The following is a 20,408-nucleotide window of genomic DNA, read 5'->3' as shown; positions in this document are numbered from 1 at the left end:
CGAATATAAAAATCTTTCACATTTGTAAGAAAAAGAGCTTTCCTGTCCTTTAACTGTAATCTTAATGGAAATTATTAGTCTTGCCTCATTTTGTCCCCCCCCCCCCGCCTCTGGGTAGATTTCCTTGGACTTTGTACTATTGTATATCTACAGAACCAGACAATTTTCTTATTACAAATCAATACCATTGATATTGTCTTTAAATTTGGCCATAAAATTAAAGAGAAAAATGCCTTTTTAGTAAAAACAATTATAGAATATGTCACACCAGTGTGAAGTAAATAAAACTTATTGAAGTTTTACATATATTTTTAAGAATATTTCTCATCTTGTTACAAATAACACTCTGAATTACCAAAATGTTACACTATTCTAAACAATGGCATGCTCTCAAAGGTTTCTTTGAAGACACCTGACTAAATTGCAGCTTCAAGTACAAGATGTTTCTAGAAAATGGCAAGATGAGTTCTTCACCATAACCTCATTGAGTTCATTATGGTAAGATTTATTTCAAGAGTTAGCAAGTAAAACTTACTTGGAAAGATCCAACACATTATTGATCCATTGGGTCAAGATAGAGATCTTGATATTACAGCAGCTGCTTCATCAAGAAATAAACTCTCATTTATAGAAAGCACATCTTGCTGTTATTCTCTCTCCAGTTTAGAGATAATTTTGAAAAAGACTATGAATTATACAAAAGAATTGGATAATATCTCTGTCATCTAGCTATCTGTTTATCTATCTATATGAAATTACAAAGTTGTTACAAAGTTGATAGCATTGTATCAAAAAGAGGTTATAACATTATACCGAGTGGATTCTCAGTCAACATGCACCGCTTCGTTTTTCCTTCTTAAATTATAAAGTAATTTTAAAGGAGGACACAAGAGATCATTGGGTGTATATAAAATTTGTGAATTTTGATTTCTGCCTAAGATGGGTCAACTATTAATCCTTCTTCCCAGTCTCCTCTCTTCTCCTGTTCTACAAATGTATTGGGACCACTACTCATCCTAGGGGAAGGTTGTATCTGAAAATTAAGTTGAATTTAGAGAACTCTGCCTTTTACAGTTTGATCACTGAAAACCATTAAGGACATATTTTAAATTAGAAAGGTTCAATGTTTAAATTGTGTGTGGCTGAGAAATGTAAACTAGTCAGGGAAAGCTTGTCATGTGTCACCCACTAATCAAATCATCAGTTGAAAAGAAAACTAAAAGCCACTAAGAATACTAAGATGTGGCATTCTGAAACTGCCATCCACTTCCATACAAAACAAGAAAATGAACATGTTCCTATCACACAATATAGCCAATAAGACACATTTCACTTCCTTGTTCCTGATGAGACACTTTTGTCAACCTAATGGCAATCCATATCCATTTTAGTTTTGCCGCCAAATGAAGAAATACATGTCTACATGTTCTCAAGGATTCTGTAGCCTCACTTTTATTAAAAAAAAAAAAGAAAGAAAAAAGAAAAAAGAGAAAACATAGCATAATTCTATTAGGAATGTGGAGTTACGTGGATGAGAATTTAGTGAAAAATTGAGTTGATTATGAGGTGTAAAATATTTACATGAGAGTGCTGATTTTACTCTGTGTTTAAACATTATAATGAGAATCAAGAGTAGTCTTGATTAAAGACTCACTTTTGTTTACATCTTACAATATTTTTGTTAACTTCTGAGCTATCCAATTATGCTAATGAAATGCCCATTGTGGGGTGTTTTTGGATTAAGGAATCTGATTTGCGATTATCCACTGATTGTCACTGAAGTAAACTCAGATGGAATATAGAAGTTGGCAAATCACATCATATATGCTTTCTTGCCTAAATCATCAAAAGTATATAAAAATTTTAAAGGAATAAACTTGAGAAAGTGAATTTAAATATTTTGTTTAACTTCATGGAATTTTGATAATATAATACTAGTGAAATATTTTATTTATTTCTGTATCTGAAGGAACATAATTACAATGTTAGACTGTCTTTATGGAACTATTTAGTAGGAGGCAATAATTATACAATATAGACTTAATAGCTGAAGACACCACCTTTTCATTTATGCAGACAATATACTGTCTACATTTTGTACCATTTGGGAAAGAAATATACATAAGACAAAAGACACAACATTATTTACAGCACTTTTAGAATTAGAATAGGATTAAGGGTGGTTCATATTTCCTTAGCCAACTACAAAAGCATATATATATATATATATATATATATATATATGCTTATAAAAATAAAATAGAAATGTGTTCTATGGTCTCTGATATTTCAGAATTGTCCTCATGTAAAACAAGTTAAAACTGTCAGACTCTGTTTCATAGTTCTACATACCATGATGATTAAAATAGCTTTTAACAAACATTATAGATTTTGAAAGAGAATATATGCGTCACAGATTTCAGATATTGATAATAGTCTCAGCAGTTGCCTAAAGTGAAGTCAGAAAAAAAACATAATAGTCTTCCTTATAATCACAGACAGGTCATCTGGGTGAACTCATTTACTGTCCTTATTAATCCACAACAAGCAGAAAGCACACATCAGGAATATCTGTAAATAGCTGTCCAGAAATCTCTGGTATTTTCTTTGGATGCCAGGTTCATTTTTATGCCTTCAGATGAGTGTTTTGTAAGGTTTTGTAGCAGAGATTGAAAGTAAAAACAGTAGAGCTTTAATTATAATCTTCTAATATAACATTAATAATTTTAAAGATACTGAATGAATTATCCATCATTGATTCATTCACCTTTATTCATATTTATTATTTCTCTATTATCTATTGATCTATCATGTATCATCTATCTATCTGTCTGTCTGTCTGCCTATCCATCATTTATTTATCTACCATTTATGTATTTATCTATTTACATAAGTATCATCAATATTTTACCTGTATATCCATTTATCATCTATCTGAATGTATACATATAATAAACAAAATACTGCTGAATTATTTCTGCCAGAGAAACAGAGATAGACGTATAAATTACAATCACCCTTGTTACTTTTGTCATTCTCTCTTCTTACATCTTGGCAAGAATCTTTCTGTCATGCTTCTGCACAGGACAGTGACAGTTGTGACCAGATAGAAGCAACTGTTGGTTGGCAAGGCCACCACCTTATTAAATAAAGCTCTTTTGAAGTCTTAAACTTAACATAAACCAATGCTGACTTTGTTGGAGTCTGTCCTCTCGGTTTTTTTCCTAGTGTTTTCCTCAGAAATTCTGTCAAATTTGGTCTTCTGATAATGAGCTGCCTTCTCATCTTCTTGCATTAAATGTAAGTTCTCCAGAAAACATTTCAAAATACAGGGAAAAACAAAGAGAAGCCTGAAGCCTACAGAATGCAAGTCTTTTGTTATTGTTGTTGTTAGGCAATGCTTTTACTCTCTAAGTAATACATTCTCTATACTTATTTTTAACTTCAGGTCTGTATTAACAACATCGGATTAATGCTAATTTTTGCCCAAGATGATAATTAGAACAGAAATTTCATATCCTACAGAGGATTTGCTTTACAATTCCTCCACCTACTGGAATTGCCTGTCTCTGACCACAAAGGTCTAGGACAGAGAAATGCTGAAAAATGAAAAAGGAATTGGAATTAATATTCATATTGGATTACTAGGAATCAAATATGAGATGAAACAATTAAATTTTTGGAGTTTACAGTGATACTGTTCTTTAACAGGTCCAGCGCTCTGTTTTATGTTCTGTTACTGAGTTATAATCACATCATGTAAAATGTCATTCTGATTTTAAGATGCTGCACGGTGTATGCACCTTACAGGATGTACAATTTACTTAACAAGGAGATATGAGTGGTTTTGTTATCATAAAAATAAAATAGAAATGTGTTCTATGGTCTCTGACATTGCAGAATTGTACTCATGTAAAACAACTTAAAACTGACAGACTCTGTTTCATATCCTTACATACCATGATGATTAAAATAGCTTTTAACAAACATTATAGATTTTGAAAGAGAAAAAGCCAAACATAATAGTTTGATAGATTTTAGAGATCACTTAGGGTCTGCCATGGTTTGCTCTACCAAAAAAAAAATACATTTTCATTTATTTTAATAAATAGTCTACCCAATTTCAGTCTTAGAATACAATATAATTTTCTTACATTTAACTGCAGCAGGATGAAGAATGGCATTTGTCTGGAACATCTAATTGAGCAAGTAATTTATAAATGGCACCACATGTTTAACAATTGTTTCTTAATATGATAAGGCAGCATATTCCAAAATATGATAAATTATTAGGCTCAAAATCTTTTCTTCTTGATGAGCAAAAAAATTCGTAGTATAATGTGGACATAAAATGAAAGTAAACTGACCCTGAATTTTATGTGCTTAATAAAATAATGCATGCATGTTTATAATGCTAATATATATGTATAGGCAGTCTCTAGCACATTTTATTACCTTTACTTTTACATAAATATAAAAATAACAAATGGCATTGTATCAGTATCTAATGTGATTTGGAATCCTTCATCATATTACCATAATGTGTGACTTAATATAAAAGTGATTAATATGAAAAATGATTGCATAATCAATCCTAGATGAAATAGATCTATTTTATGGCTAACTTAGGTAAATATGTATTTCAAACAATTTTAAGCTAATTATACATGCACTACACTTTATAATATATTCATAACTATTGCATTTAGTGACAAAACTCAGAATGATTTTATGTTGTTTGTGATAAAAAATATCTTTGTCTGAGCACAAAATGAAATCAAGCTCTTCCCTCTGCAGCACAATAAAACATGTATTAAATACAAGTGCATCAACACAGCTGCTTACTGGCATTGTGGCTAGGGATGCAAGTTTGGGCAAAATAAGAACTGTCTTGGATCTTCGCCCAAAGCTTGAACTGAAATGGCCCTAAAAATTTTGCATATTCTTTTTAACATTTTTAAATTCTCTCTTATGCTCTGTTTTCACAATGCAAGACTTACTAATTGATTAATCTAAATACAAAAGCTCCAAAAAAGTACTAGCTAAATATACAACTATGGAACAAAACATACCAAATACTAATTATAAATCCAAAGTTGATTCAAGTAGGTTTTCTTCTAAGTAAATTTATGTTGGGACCCTTGTATATTTTTTCAAACAAACATAAAACAATCTTTGATTAACAAATAGAATAACATTTTATATTTAATTCTGCATTGTTTTTGAGAAAGAAATTTGATTGAACAATTATTCTGTGGCAGTCCAGTGTATGGGTGAATTATTTCTTGTTTCGGTAGTCATAATAGCACTGTCAAGAAAGAGTGCATGTTGAATAACTTGAGTGAATATGTAATTTTCTATTCTGGGACTGGGTTAAAATAAAGGTACAAATATTAATGAAATTGAATATATTTCAAAGATTCACAATACAACAGGGAGGTATATAATCTTGAGACATCCTAATCCCTGAAACATCTTTACATTCATATTAAAATAAGGCTCCCATACTGTCTGTGTCATTTGCATTACAGTTGACTTAATTTCTCTGAAATAAAGCAGACTGAAAGAATAGAATTCTATTCTTTTCACTTGAATAAGGTGAATGCAGTATCCACAGGATACTTGACACTAGAATAAGAAAAAGATCAATCAAAGATAAAGTAAGAAAGGAGGGAATTAAAGAAGAGTACCAAACAGGAAATACATTGAAAAGATGATGCAGAAGATAGGATAGAAAGGGGCAACAGAAAATTGAATAGAACATGTGATGAAAGGTAATATCTTGACTTTAGAACCAGGAGTAAGAAGCTGAAAAGAATGGAGGAACAATAAATATGCCAGTGTCTTCCTCAGCTGCCTTTTTTCTATTATGGTATCAAGACTGTTGAGGACTTCTCTCCTAATTCTCTGGGATCAGGTTTACGAGTCAAATCTTCATATGACAAAGACTCAACCTCTTTCTGTCTCTTGACTTCTGCATCTCTAGAGACTTTGAAGCAAAAGTTGCCAATAGGTCTGAATTTTAGCCATTGCTGCTGAGGAGTAATAGTCTTCTTTTGAAATGGCTCACTTTTCGAGGCCCCATGATTCATCAACTTGTTCATGAGCTGGTTTTTCTTCTCACTTCCTAAGGATTGCTGTTTTAGATGGTCACCTTCCTTGCCTGCCAAGGTGAAACCTTGGCTTTGAGGGGTGTTTCTGAGAGAAGGGTGTTTGAGAGCAAAGAACCGAGGATCCATCCCATAATCAGCTTCCAAACGCTGACACCATTGCATACACTAACAAGATTTTGCTAAAAGGACCCAGATATAGCTGTCTCTTGTGAGACTATGCCGGGGCCTAGCAAACACAGAAGTGGATGATCACAGTCAGCTATTGGATGGATCAAAGGGCCCCCAATGGAGGAGCTAGAGAAAGTACCCAAGGAGTTAAAGGGATCTGCAACCCTATAGGTGGAACAACATTATGAACTAACCAGTACCCCGGAGCTCTTGTCTCTAGCTGCATATGTATCAAAAGATGGCCTAGTTGGCCATCACTGGAAAGAGAGGCCCATTGGACACACAAACTTTATATGCCCCAGTACAGGGGAACGCCAGGGCCCCAAAAATGGGAATGGGTGGGTAGGGAAGTGGGGGGGGAGGGTATGGGGGACTTTTTGGGATAGCATTGGAAATGTAAATGAGGAAAATACCTAATAAAAAATAAAAAAAAAAAGAATGACTTAAAGTCAAATAATGGGTACAAGCTGAGAGCCTTGTAGTCTACTCAAGATGACTACATAAACAGCTCTCTGTAGAGAGCTCTTGGCTCTGTAGTCTGTTTGAGGTAGCTTTCTGCTCAAGACAGCTCTCTCTACTTGTTACAGCTTTCTGTTGCTAGAAAAAATTTTGAAAGCTCTCTGGATAATTCATGAGTTTTTCTGACCAAAGTCTAAAAAGTTGATATGAAAAATTCTTGGATTTTCTTGAAAAAATTCTAAAAGAGCTGTGCCCACTCTTCAACTAGTTCTCTCTGGATAGCTGCTAGAAAAAAAAAGTAATTTGAAAGAGCTAAATAAGCTCTCTAAGCAATTCTTGGGCTTTCTAACCACGGGCAGAAATACTGTTAGAAAAAAGTCAAATAGAGCTACAAAAAATTCTCAAAGAGCTGTGTTCTCTCTCTAGAGATCTTTAGATAGATCAGATTTTGCTAGGAAAAAAAAATTTAGGAAAGAACTGCTATCACTGTTAGATCATCAAATGAAGACCAAAAGTCCAGTCTTTATTCATATGTCAGTTCAGTTATCTACTCTAGGCGAGGCTCCCTCTTGACTATCCCACAAATTAGAATTCCATGACTGTAACCTCTTGATTCTTAGAAGAAGACAGTAAGTACATTTTTTTCCTTAACATGGTAAATTAATTTAGAGATTTGCCTTTGTAAGCACAAAAAATGAAGTTAGCTGGGTAGGATTCCATACTGAGATTACTACTCTGACCACACCTCTACCTAAATTCACTCTGTCCCCAGCTGACCTTGAACTCAAGAATCGTTGTGCCTTTGTTTCTGCTTCCCTCTGTATTTTTCTGACAAGATAGCTCATAGTACAGCCACCTCTGCTTTTCTAGGCCAGTGAAGACTCTCACAAAATTCATATGGCATTCTGATAAGTTGCATAGTTGAAAATTTATATAATTTTGAACTCATGTTTTCAGAGTTCTTTCCCACAGCCTTAAGGACTGTCCTGAAGGTACAGTTGTCTACCATTTTGCTGAGACATTAGACACACTCTCATCTCCTGGAATTGTGCTATATGTGATTAGCATGAAGTCATTAACCTTGTCAGAGAGAATATTTCCCCAAGGCTTTATGCCTAGCAATCATCAGCACTCTTGAAGGGCCACGTTCTGCTTGCTCTGTTCCAGGGGCAGGAAGCCATGTCACACCATCTCTTTCAACTGGTCAAGTCTTGCCACCTGCCCATTTTTATTAACCATTTCTTGTCATGCGTTGGAGCTGTAACCTCAGTGTCATGATAGTAGTAGTGGCCACTTTGGGAATCTAGATCACATCAAAATAACATAATAGATTTAATTGCTTTTAAAATAGAAAAAAAATACCTAGACCCCCTCTTGCTTCTGAAGCCATTGGGTGAAATCCATCTGTGATCAAGGAGAAAGAGCTTTCTTACCAGAAAACAGACTATCCAGCATCTTGATGGTTGATGTTAGCCTCTAGAATTGGTTAAGGGAAACAGTGTGTATCATGTTAGAGTAACCAAGCATGACTTTTATTATAACACATTCTCTACTTCTCAAAATAAAAATAAATAAACAAATACAACAAAAAGTAACTAAATAAAAAGTAGATTGTGAGAAAATTTCCAAGTATCCTGCCTTCCGTTACTATAAATACATAAATACATCTTGAATTAGAACTCATCTAGAAAAGAGAAACTCATAACATTCTTTCAGTTTCTATCATGGTGCTTTGCTTTGTCTTTTCTTTCAAACAATTTGATCACTTCTTCTAACTTTCATCAGTCCCACAGTGCTTTGCTACCACATACTATTAATGACATTGTTACTGTGGATGCTCTTCTAAATGCTTTCAGTGAAAGAACAAACTACTTTTTCAATCTTTATATTTTTATAAGAACTATTTGCTGGTTTAATAACAAATGTTTAATTTCCTTTGGATAAACACACTATATTTATCTGTTCTAAATATATAGTTCTTACTGAATTAATTTAATCAAAATATTTATTTGTGTTTTAAACTCTTGATTATTTTAGGTTGAGCCCGAAGTCTTGTTTATATGTTGTTGTCTTGATGCTAATTACATTTTGAAAACAGTTGCTCATTTACTGTGTTCCTGATTAACTTACTAGAAGTTGCAATATTAAGTAGCAATATGACTGTTGATAATCCTTCAAATGTCTTGTGGGATAATATAAAAAAAAATCTGAGATAACCTACTTTAAGCTCACAAAATATGAGCATGAATATATAAATGACATCAGGGAATCTAGAAAAATTAAAATCGGCATATTTATTCTAGGCTATTTTTCTAATAAAGGGCAAATATAGGGTAATAATTTTAAATTCAAGAACAATCATGTGCTGATTTCAACTATTCCAAGGTCTATGTATGACAAGGACAAAACTTCTCATTTCCAGGCACATGTCAACTGCATGTATTAAATGGTGATTATAGGTTGGCATAGGGTGTGCACTGCTGTGACAGAACACCATGACCAAAAAGCAAGTTTGGAAGAAAGGGTTTATTTAGCTTACATTTCTGTATTGTAGTCTATCACTGAAAGAAGTAAGAATAGGAATTCAAATAGGGTTAGAACAAGGAGGCAGGAGCTGACGCAGAAATCATGGAGGGGTTCTACTTAGTGGCTTATTCTCATGGCTTGTTCATCCTGCTTTCTTTCTTTCTTTGTATTTATTAAATATTTCATTTATTTAACTTCTGACTATTGCTCCCTCCCACTTTCCTCCCCTCCCCCATTTCTCTTGACTCCAAGAGGGTGATTTCTCCTCCCCCACACCCCAATCCCCCTTCTCTGGGACCTCAAGTCTCTCCAGGATTAGGCATATCTACTCCCACTGAGGCCAGACCAGGCAGTCCTCTGCTATATATGTGCAGGAGGGGCATAGGAACAGCTGGTGTAGGCTGCCTGGTTGATGGCTCAGTCTCTGGGAGCTCCCAGGGGTCTGATTATTTGAGACAGCTAGTCTTCCTATTGGATCAACATCTCTGACAGCTCCTTTAATACTTCCCCTAATTCTTCCATAGGGGTCCCCAATTTCAGTCCAATTGGGTGTGTCTGCATCTGTCTCAGTCAGCTGCTGGTAGGGCCTCTCAGAGGACAGTCTTGCTAAGCTCCTGTCTGTAACACATCATAGCATCAGTAATAGTGTCAGGCCTTGGTGCCCACCCCCTCCATGAGATGAATTCCACTGGATCACACTGGTAGGATTTGCTGAAGGAGGCAGAGGCAGGAGGATCATGATTTTGAGCCCAACGTGGGCTAAACATTCTGCTTTCTTACAGAACACAGGAACACCTACACAGAGATGACCCCACCCAATGGGCTTGGCCCTCCTCTATCTATTTATCTATCTATCTATCTATCTATCTATCTATCTATCTATCTATCTATCTATCTATCTATCTATCACTAATGAAGAAAGTGTTTTACAGCTAAATTTTATGAAGACCTTTCCCCACTGATATTCACTTCTTTTGGATAACTCTAGCATGCGTCAAGTTGCCATAAACTAGCAGGTACACAGGTGAAGAAATAATTTTCTTCATACTTCTGATTCAAATATGCTGGATTTAAGATACATCTCTGGAGCTGAATTTTTAAAGCAAGAACTGGAAAAATAAATGTTTCAGATAATAAAAAATAAAAAATGTGTTCTGGATACTAAAAGACAGAAAAGAATATAAAGCTAGTTAAGGTGTTTTACAGGGAAGAGAGATTACATGTGCATGTATATCACATCTCTTTTCTAGGAATGTATATATATATATATATACATATATATATGTATATATATATATATATATATATATATATTATGTACATATATGGCAAGTAAACGGGAGATATATTCCTAGAGAAAAAAAATATATATAGTGTATCTGTTTATTTATTTGTTTTGGCTTGGTTTTGTTGTTATTATCTTTATTTTTGTTTATATAGTCTGTGTATTTCTTTGTTTATTTGTGGTTGTCTTTGTCTTTATTTTGTTTTGTTTTAGTTTAACCTGCCTCATTATGATTTGAAATGCTAAGCAGGTATAATATAATGATATGACTTGTTAATTCTAGAGTGAGTGATCTGTTAGTGATGTTATTTCATACGTTAGTGTATAAATGACAATATTCCAACATAGTTTCAGTGTGATAAAATTGATAAACAAAACAGACTCCAGCGGCTAATTTTTTTGATCATTTTGTGATGATATGAGGGTTCCAGATAAATATTGTAAATGCTATAATAATAATCTAGAATGTTTAAAAATATGACACACACAAAAAACCTGAATTTGGGGGATTTAGTTTATGAATAATATTTCTAGAGAAGGGCTGCTTGATGTTGCATTTGTAAAATTCCGTACTATCCAAGAGATGACATGGAATGATTTACCATCTTGGGCAGTTTATAAGCTGAGCCTTGCGCTTTAGAGAGAAACATGTCCATGAACATAAACAGACAATGGAACTGTGTGGTAAAACCTTAAGAAACTAATGAGAATTCTGGTTCAGGAAGCATACAAGAACTTCATTAATGGCTGTTCAAAGACTCTAAGTCAAGCCTTTTTGGCATCACTTCGTAAACATTTGCTTTCAAAGTTGCAAAGTATAGCATAAATACACTCACTGTATAATTTAAAGTTCTCCAAACATTAATTACTAAGTTACAATAAAAACAGTGACTTCTTTCTACTACTGAGACAGGGGGCTGAGGGTGGATATTTAACATAGCAAAGCAGACCTGGCCTCCAGGTTCTCCCAGCATCCCTGGGTCCCTACCAAGCATACCCATTTCCAGCCCAGGGGCTGAGTTGCCCTTCCCCCGCAGGGCCCCTCTCTCTATATCCAGACATTGTGAATGCTCCCTCTCCCTCTCGGTCTCCCTTTTCCTCCTCTGTCAGTTTCTTCCTTTTCCTCTCTCTCTCCTACCTTTCTCTTTCCCTGACACTTTCCCTCACCTTCTCCCTCTCCCACTCTGTCCCTTCCCCCTCCTTCTTCCTCTTTTCCTTTTCTGTCTGTACCCTTTTCTCTTACCCCTCCTTGCCTCCCCATTGCGACTTCCTTGGCCTCAGTGTTTGGAACCAGAGAGCAGCTTCACAGTAAACCTTCCTTTAATATATTCTAATCCGGCTTCAGTTGGTTCATTTCACTAGTGGAGAAAGAGACTATCACCACCTGCTGAGAAGTGCAAGGAAGCTGCTTGTGCAGTGGTATCAATGACTACAGATTCATAACTGAGAATAAGAGACATTGAAAGAATCTGTGGCAACCGCAATATCTCCCTCTCCCCCCACCACCACACATACAAGAAACAGTTCTGACTGGAAGCTATTGAAGTGAGTCTTGAAGTACTAAAGATGTGACATATGGGTGTTCAAATTATATCTTCTGGCACGGAGTAGGAAAGGACTCAGTTTTCTTTAAGGGAATGGTCACTGGGAGTTTGATGAGGCTCCACTGAGCATATGGGGAACACAAATTGGACTCGCTCTTTGTGTGTGTGTGTGTGTGTGTGTTTGTGTGTGTGTGTGTCTGTGGTCGAGGGTGGGAGTGTTAGTACAAGCATGCAGGCATAGACCTGGGAGAAACGGAAAGCAAGTCTGAACAGAGTGCATTGTATGAAATTCCAAAATAATTAATAAAGTTATGTTGGGGGAAAACAGCTAATTAGGAATATCTTTCTAGCTTTAGATTTCACTGGAGTTTTTAAATTAAAATTTAAGGTACAAAATAAATCAACAGGGTTTTTTTTTCTGTGCTCATGTATTATATTAAGCAATATAGTGATACTTTACAAACACTGACAAAATAGTTAACTATTAAGAACACACTCAGAGATTCAGTGTGAAAATACAATCATATGTTACATAATTTCTTAGAGCTGAGAAGGTAACTCAGGAGGTCACTCCATAAGGTGCTACCGTAGTTAAAAGCACATGCAGAAGACTTAGGTTTTGTTTCCAGCATCTACATGGCAGCTCTCCCCCTTCTGCAATTCCAGTTACAGAGAATCTAATATGCTCTTCAGGCAGAGGCATGTGCACATACACACATGCAGGGAGAACACATATAGAGAATAAATAAACCTTAAAACAATTAAGGAAGTAGTATTTGTTGATTCAGGTATGAGAATGCATGCTTCAATCAATTTCTCAACAGAATAGGAGTTGAGAAGGGATGGGGAAGCAGCAGATGATAAATTTGAGTGTAGCTCAGGCTGTATAAAGAGACACTGTCAAAACAAGCAGACAACAACACAAGTATTTACTGAAATGGTGTTATTTTCAAGCCTATTCCAAGAGCTGAATGCAGATGTAAACTGAGAGTCAAGAGTTTCGGTGTAGTTTGTGTTCAATAGCAATAAAGAAATCAATACGTAAATCTTAACATTTCTGACAAGAGTGAGTGCTTTGGCTAAAGATAAAGCAGAGAAGGGATGAAGAAATGTGAGTGTGTTGAACAGAGTCAAGGATATTTGCAAAACACGATGACAACAGAAGGCAGAAGTTCAGCAAAGTACACACAAGAAAATTAAGTTTTGTATACCTGTACTAGAAGGCTGTTTCTAGCAGAAAAGAAGTAGAAAGATCACACCAGGGGGAATTTGTCTAGTATGTTCAATAAGTTACAAGTCATGAGCAGAATCAGGAGAGAGCAAAAGGGGATGAGGTCAGAAAAGTAATAAAAAGAAAAATAGATCATGTAGGGACCTCTTGATCATGGTAAGAACCTGGCTCTTAAAAAAGAAACTATAACTGAGATAGAAAACTGTCTGAGGATTTTGAAGACTTTTAAATTATTTTTAAAACAGTGGTTCTCAACATTAATAACACTATGACCCTTTCATACACTTCCTCATTATTTGTTTGCCAGAACCATAAAATTATTTTTGTTGCTAGTTTATGCCAGTGATTTTTGCTACTGTTATGCATAGTGGTGTAAATATCTGATATGCAGGGTATCTGATATGTGATTGTCATCTCAAACCATGGGTTGAGAAAGGCTGCTTTAAAATAAGTATTCTGGACTATTGAGAATAGTCAGTAATGGAGAAAGGGAGGCAGAATCCAAGTGAGAAATTAGGTGTGTAGGTCAGTTAGCCACGACTCTGATATGATTTGGGGTGAAGTATCATGGTGGAAGTGTGTGAAATCATCAGGTTCTAAGCATTCTTGAAGAAGAACAAAGCATTTCCTGATGGATTAGCTATTAAATGGAACATATTTCCAGCCTCGGTTCTTGTTGCTGCTTATTAAAATAATGAAGACTACAGAAGGTGGAGGCACAGTGGGAGGTGAGTGTGGTATTTGTAAATGGAAATAATGAGTGAGAAATTGGATTAGCAGAGACATCTATCTGAGTTAGTAACATGTGTGGGCCTTGTCAGCATGAAAATGCATGTCAAAGCAATAGAAAGGAGTGAAATCTCCAAGTTGAGGAGACAAGACAGGGAGGGAAAAAGAGATGAACTCCTAAAGTCCTGTTGGCAAATATTGGCAAAATCGAGAATTAAGCAAATGTCAAGATGACTGGGAAAATATAATCAGAACATAAAGCAATGCCAAGTGCTAAGTGGAAAGTCCGTGGGTGTGACAGTTAGTGAAGAGGTAAAGACAGTAGCCTGAGTGCAGAGAGCTCAAGAGACAGAGGGAGGAGAGGTCTCTGGAAGAGTATCACAGTGAACATGCTGTGAATGAAGAGCAAGAAAACCAATCACAGTTAGAGTGGGTGATGCCAAGTCAGTTGGGTTTTGATTTTCTTGCTTAGAGATAAGGGAAGCTACACATCACAGGGATGCTCCAGAAAGCAATTGAGTGGACATTACTAAGTGATCATACAGAATGGGGATTAAGGGAGCTCCGTCCTTGTGAGAACAAAACAGAAGGGGATGCAGTGCACATAGGGAAGACTGATTTCAGGACACAATCCATCACTAGTAACTGACAAGAAAGAGCATTCCCGGGCAGGGAGATTGACTGTAGCTGTTAGGAATTTCTTCCTGACAGATTTGTTTCCTACTGTCTTAGCTAGGGTTTTATTACTGTGAAGAGACATTATGACCACTGCAACTCTTATAAAGGAAAACGTTTCATTGGTGTTGGTTTACAGATTTAGTCCATTATCATTGTAGGGAAACATGGTGGCATATAGGCAGACATGGTGGTAGAGAAGGAACTTAAAGAGTCCTACATCTTCATCCTCAGACCACAAAAGGAGACTGTGACACACTGACCAGACTTGAGAATAAGATACCCTAAAGCCTGCCTTCAACGTGACATACTTCCTCCAACAAGGCTACACCTACTCCCACGAGGTTGAACCTCTTATATTGCCACTGCCTATGGGATAAGCATTGAAACACATGAGTCTTCCAGGGACATTCCTATTCAAACCACCACACCTACTGAGTGAAATAGAAGAGAAAGTTATCACTTGTGAGTGGTACTTAGAGCTAAAGAGAAAAGAAGGAGAAATGAGTCCATGAGATCATGGAGTATTCATATTTATAAGGAAGTTTATTTTAGTTACTGGGCCCTACTGGAGATCACTTATGACATTACTTACTATAAATTAAAAGTTTTTAAATGAGACCAGTCACATGATTGGCATGTTCAGCTGAGCACAGATGTTGGATAACCTGGGAGTTGTATTTAACTACAGACAGGGACTTGGGGGTATCCAATAGAGAGTATCTGCTGGATTGGTACTGCTCAGTTTCCCACATCCACAATTTAGTGATCTAGTGACTGTTTAATTGAGTAGTATCGTTGCTTAAATAGTACTGTTTTTCTATGCACCGATACAAGTTTGTATCACTAGAATAAGCAAATTCACATTAAAACTCACTCCAATTCTTGGTCCCAGAGGTAACTACTATAAATAGTTTCCTGTCTATCTTTTTAGACATTTTCTATGAATATATAAACAGGTAGTTTCTTTAAACTTAAAATTGCCTTGTTCTGTTCATATGGCTCTGGTATGTACTGTTTTTATTCAACAATATATCACAAGTACACTGTGCATGCTGGCACTGAGAAATCTATCTTATTTTACAATGATATAATATGCTATTGTCTTTCTAAGCAATAATTTATTTAAATAATCATTTTTTTGATTAAGTTGTTTTTAGGTTTTGTTCTTTGGGGAAATACAAAAGCCAGCATCTTCCCTCTGCAGACATTTATTCACTCTTCCATTCCTTCTCTGATGAAGACTGCTTGCAGAAGAATTGTAATCCAAAGGGTGAGAGTCATTCCTTAGTTTCTACCCAATGGCTAGCCACAATGAAATTAGCTTATTCATTCTCTATATTAAATAGACATGAAGGTAGTAATCCATGAAAGTATATATTTATTCACCTCAGAGGAAATTAAGCATTGTATTAACAAATTTTTAGAAACCATGACCAATTTTACACATACAAATCTAAAAGTGTAAAGCTATTAATGACCTTGAAACACTTACTACTCGGCTGTTGTTGTAGGCTCTATCTTGTTATTTTGTTTTGTTTTGCTGTTTTGATTTTTTTTTTAATATATCTCTTGGTAACCAGAATTTCAACAAGACTACTTGAAGCTTATTTCACATCCTAGACTTTTCTCTTTTATGCTTTCTCTCCTGATGACAGGCAAAAGTTATACAACAGATTATATTTCTGTTTAAAGTATTGCATATCTCAGTTACCTTTGGCCTTTTTTCTCTCTGAGGGCAACAGATTCTGTTTAGTAGATGTATTCCAAACAACCCAAAGACTGTAAATGAGAATGGCCCTTTGCATGGTATAGTTTGAATAGGAAGTAATCTCCAAAGGCTTAGATTTCAGCTCTAAGTGTGTCACTGGGTTAGAACTTCCTGCATCCTGCTTAAGGTAATCCCTCTCTGAGAAAAAAGCCTACAATGAGCTAGATCTGAGGGCTGTTAACCTATCTCTCCCCAAGCCCAAACTCTCCCTCCTTGTTTCCCCACTATTAGATGGGACCCAGCTGAATAATCTACATTTTTCTTTGTTGTGCTGGGCTGTCAAACTAATTAAGAATAAATGCTTTCTGCCCCTGTTGCTTTTCTCATGTATTTTGACATACCGATGAGAAAAGTAACTAATGCCGAGATAATTATAAATCAATAGGTGACTCGATTCTCACTCAGATTTTTAGCAAAATATAAGCAGTAAACATATGCATAACGTGCCTTATGATATTCAGTTAGATAGAGTCAATGCTACTGTTTCATATTTTTGTTTGTGAGTGATTTTGTTTCAAGATCTGTGTGTATTATAACTTCCTTGATTTAGCGTCTTCCAATTAGAGAGATTTTCTTTTGTACTAATGAATCCCTTGCTTCCCTAATGTGAGGGTAGGAGAATTTGCATGTGAGATCTGTCTGATAGGATAGAATAATCACATTCCTTCAAAATCTATAATTTGATCAAAACTGTAAAGGATTTTCAGTCCTTTTTTATAAGTGTTCACTTGTTTTTCCATATAACATATGCATCAATAACTTGTACATTCCAGAGATTGCCACGGTGGTAATGGACTAAACCACTGAAACTGTTAGCCAGTCCTAATTAAATATTTTCCTTTATAAAAGTTGCCTTGATCATGTTGTCCCTTTAGAGCAGTGAAACCCTACAGGGACAATTGATACTGGTTAGGTGTAACTAAGAAATTACTGGTGATTAAGATGAGACCAGCATCACTGAGTTGAGATCTTCTGGGAAGTGTTTGCTAAGAGCACAAAGAAGCTGTGTTCCAGAGAAGTCAAGACTGTGTACCTTGTGCTGGCAGCCAGACTTAGTAATGTGTGAGAATCACCCAAGTGGTACTGGTTGTGAAAGCATAAAGAGCTCAAGGAAAGCAGCTGAGGCTTAGTACTATGAGAGGTCAGTAAAGGTCATTGGTGAAAGTTAAGCCTTAGTGGCAGCTGAAGTTGATGCTTAGCATAATGAAATCAACCTATTGGTGATAATATAGCCTAGATTCAGGTGTGACATTCTTCAGTGTATTGGAGATACCAATACCATGGATTACCACCAAGAACAGTAGCAGCAGTAGAGTGAAGTCAGCCAGAGCCTAAAGCGCTAGAGTGGGCAGAGCTTGAAAAGTTTCTAAGCTCTTCAGAGGAGCTCAAAAGATCATATGCATATCCCAGACATAGGAAAAAGAAACTGCATAGTTGAAGTTGCCTTGAATACAACCAGATGATAGATATGCTAGAGGTGTGGGTTACTTGCCCAGGAAAGATGCTAACAGAGGGTGGAATCAGCCCAAGATAAAGAAATGTGTTGCAGTCAACAGATCTGCAATAAATTGGACATTGAATAACAGCATTTGGAGTTTGCCCAGCTTGTTTTTGGTAATGCTTTGGTCTTGTATTTCCTCACTATGACATTTTGAAATGATAATTTATTTCCTGTGATGTTGGGAATATGTGATTGGCTTTTTTGATGGTATAAGGGATTATAATTAAGAGATTGTATGAATCTCAGAAGAAACTGAATATTTGACTTTTGAAAACTGTTGAAACTGATAGGCTGTGGGGTCTTCTGAAGCTGGACTAAACACATTTTACATTTGATTATGGGTACAAGATTATGTGGGCCAGGGAGAGGAATGTGGTGGTTTGAATAATTTTGACCCCCATCGATTTGTGTTTGAATGCTTGGCCATAGGGAGTGGTACTATTAGGAGGTGTGGCCTCATTGGAGGAAGTGTGGTCTTGTTGGAGGAAGTGTGTCACTGTGGAGGAAGGCTTTGAGGTCTTCAAGTGCTCAAGCTCTACTAGGTATACAATCAGTCTCCTTCTGGCTGCCTATGAGAGACAGTTTCCTGGCTGCCTTCAGATCAAGATGGAGCACTCTCAGCCTCTCCTCCAGCACCATATCTGCCTACAAGCTACCATGCTTCCCACCATGAGTATAATGGAGTAAGTCTCTGAAACTCTAAGCCAGCCCTAGCTGAATATTTTCCTTTATAAAAAGTTGCCTTGGTCATGTGGTTCCTTCACAGCAATGAAACCCTAAGACGTGTCTTTTGTTCACATGTGTGCCTGTGTACCATATATGTGTCTGGTTCCTGTAATGGCCAGAGGAGGCCATTCTATCTTCTTAAATTGAAATTACACATGCTTGTGAGCTGCCATGTAGCTACTGGGAACCAAACTCATCTGGGAGAGAAACCAGTGTTCCTAACCACTAAACAATTTCCAGCCTTAATATATTATTTCAAATAGAAAAAGTAATCCACAGTATAACTTTTACTTGTGCTCAGGGAAGGAAGCACAGAAGAGGAAAATCTTAGGAGAGAACTGAATAATTTAATGTGGGAATTATGTTCTTTAAACGTCTAATTTTTAAAATATTAAGCTCATTGGTCAACAAATCCATACATGTATATAATGTATTCTGATTACTTTCACGCCTGTACCCTCGTTCCTTTACTCCCATCCCTATTGATCCTATCTCCTCCAGACAGATCCCTTACCAGATTCATGACTGTCTTTTTATTGTGTGACATACTGCTTTTAACTAGGGTCATCTGTGTAACGATTGATTTGAAGTTGTTCGCTGGACTCTTCTGGGTTTATAAGTAGATTAATATATGAATGCAGCTAATATATGAAATGTACAATGCAAGTTTTGAGGCATTTTTTAAAAAAATAGGTATGCCTAGATATTTCTGATTAGTTGTCAATAAAGGTGAATAATATTTGCCAGTCAATCTTTTCAAAGGCATGAGTCTTAAAATCTTCTACAAATCTCGACATAGTTGGGACATGTAGAGTTACACATAAGGACTCACTGATTTATTCTATTTTTAATATATTAAACCTTTTTTTTTGTCTTCGTAGTTGCATAGCCATAAGTCTCTTGGCTCTTTTCACTGGAGATCTGTGTATTTTCAGCAGCACTTCGCAGGTTCAGATGTATATGGACTTCACTGTTGAGTCCCCAGTGCTCTTTCTCTTGCAATTTAAGGTCTATTTTTATATATGAGTAATTGTTAAGCACACTGTGCAAATTCCCAATGATAATGGTTTATTATTATCATTATTGATTCTTTAATTATTCTGTGGTTAGACGATATAGCCAGTATGATAATGACTTTTGAAATTTGTTGAGATTTGCTTTTTGAAGGTCAATTTTTATTAATATTTAATGTACATCCTTAAAATAACAGTGAATGAATAGCATGAATACAATTAACTCAAAATAAAAGAATATTATAATGTTGGTAAATGTGTTTCCTTCTCTCTTTTGTCTTGTTTAGTTCTTTATTTTATAATCTCTATTATGTAGTTATTTATACTTCCCATAGAAAGCTTTGGTTTAAGTTTTAACCTAGCACCTAACAATTTAAATAATTAGATTGGCTTTACAGGTTCCCTATCATCCATATAGAAATAAATACAAGTTTTAGAAAGTTAATTAATCTTCAGTTATATGCATTCATTTAAATATTTTAAAGGAATATTTTTGGCACATATTATCTGAATGACAGATCAATGTCTATGAAAAGTTCATACCATTCTGGATATCCTCTTTTGAATACTGTTGAGTAGAAGTTTCTTAGAATATAGAAGACTATACATATGATTTCATTTAACACATAGAAGATTGATTGCTTTTCCTCTTACAACCCTGTAACTG

The sequence above is a fragment of the Mus caroli genome, unplaced genomic scaffold (assembly GCF_978045245.1).
Source record: "Mus caroli unplaced genomic scaffold, Mus_caroli_1 scaffold_17, whole genome shotgun sequence".
Classification (NCBI taxonomy): domain Eukaryota; kingdom Metazoa; phylum Chordata; class Mammalia; order Rodentia; family Muridae; genus Mus; species Mus caroli.
Note: the sequence above shows the minus strand (reverse complement) of the source record.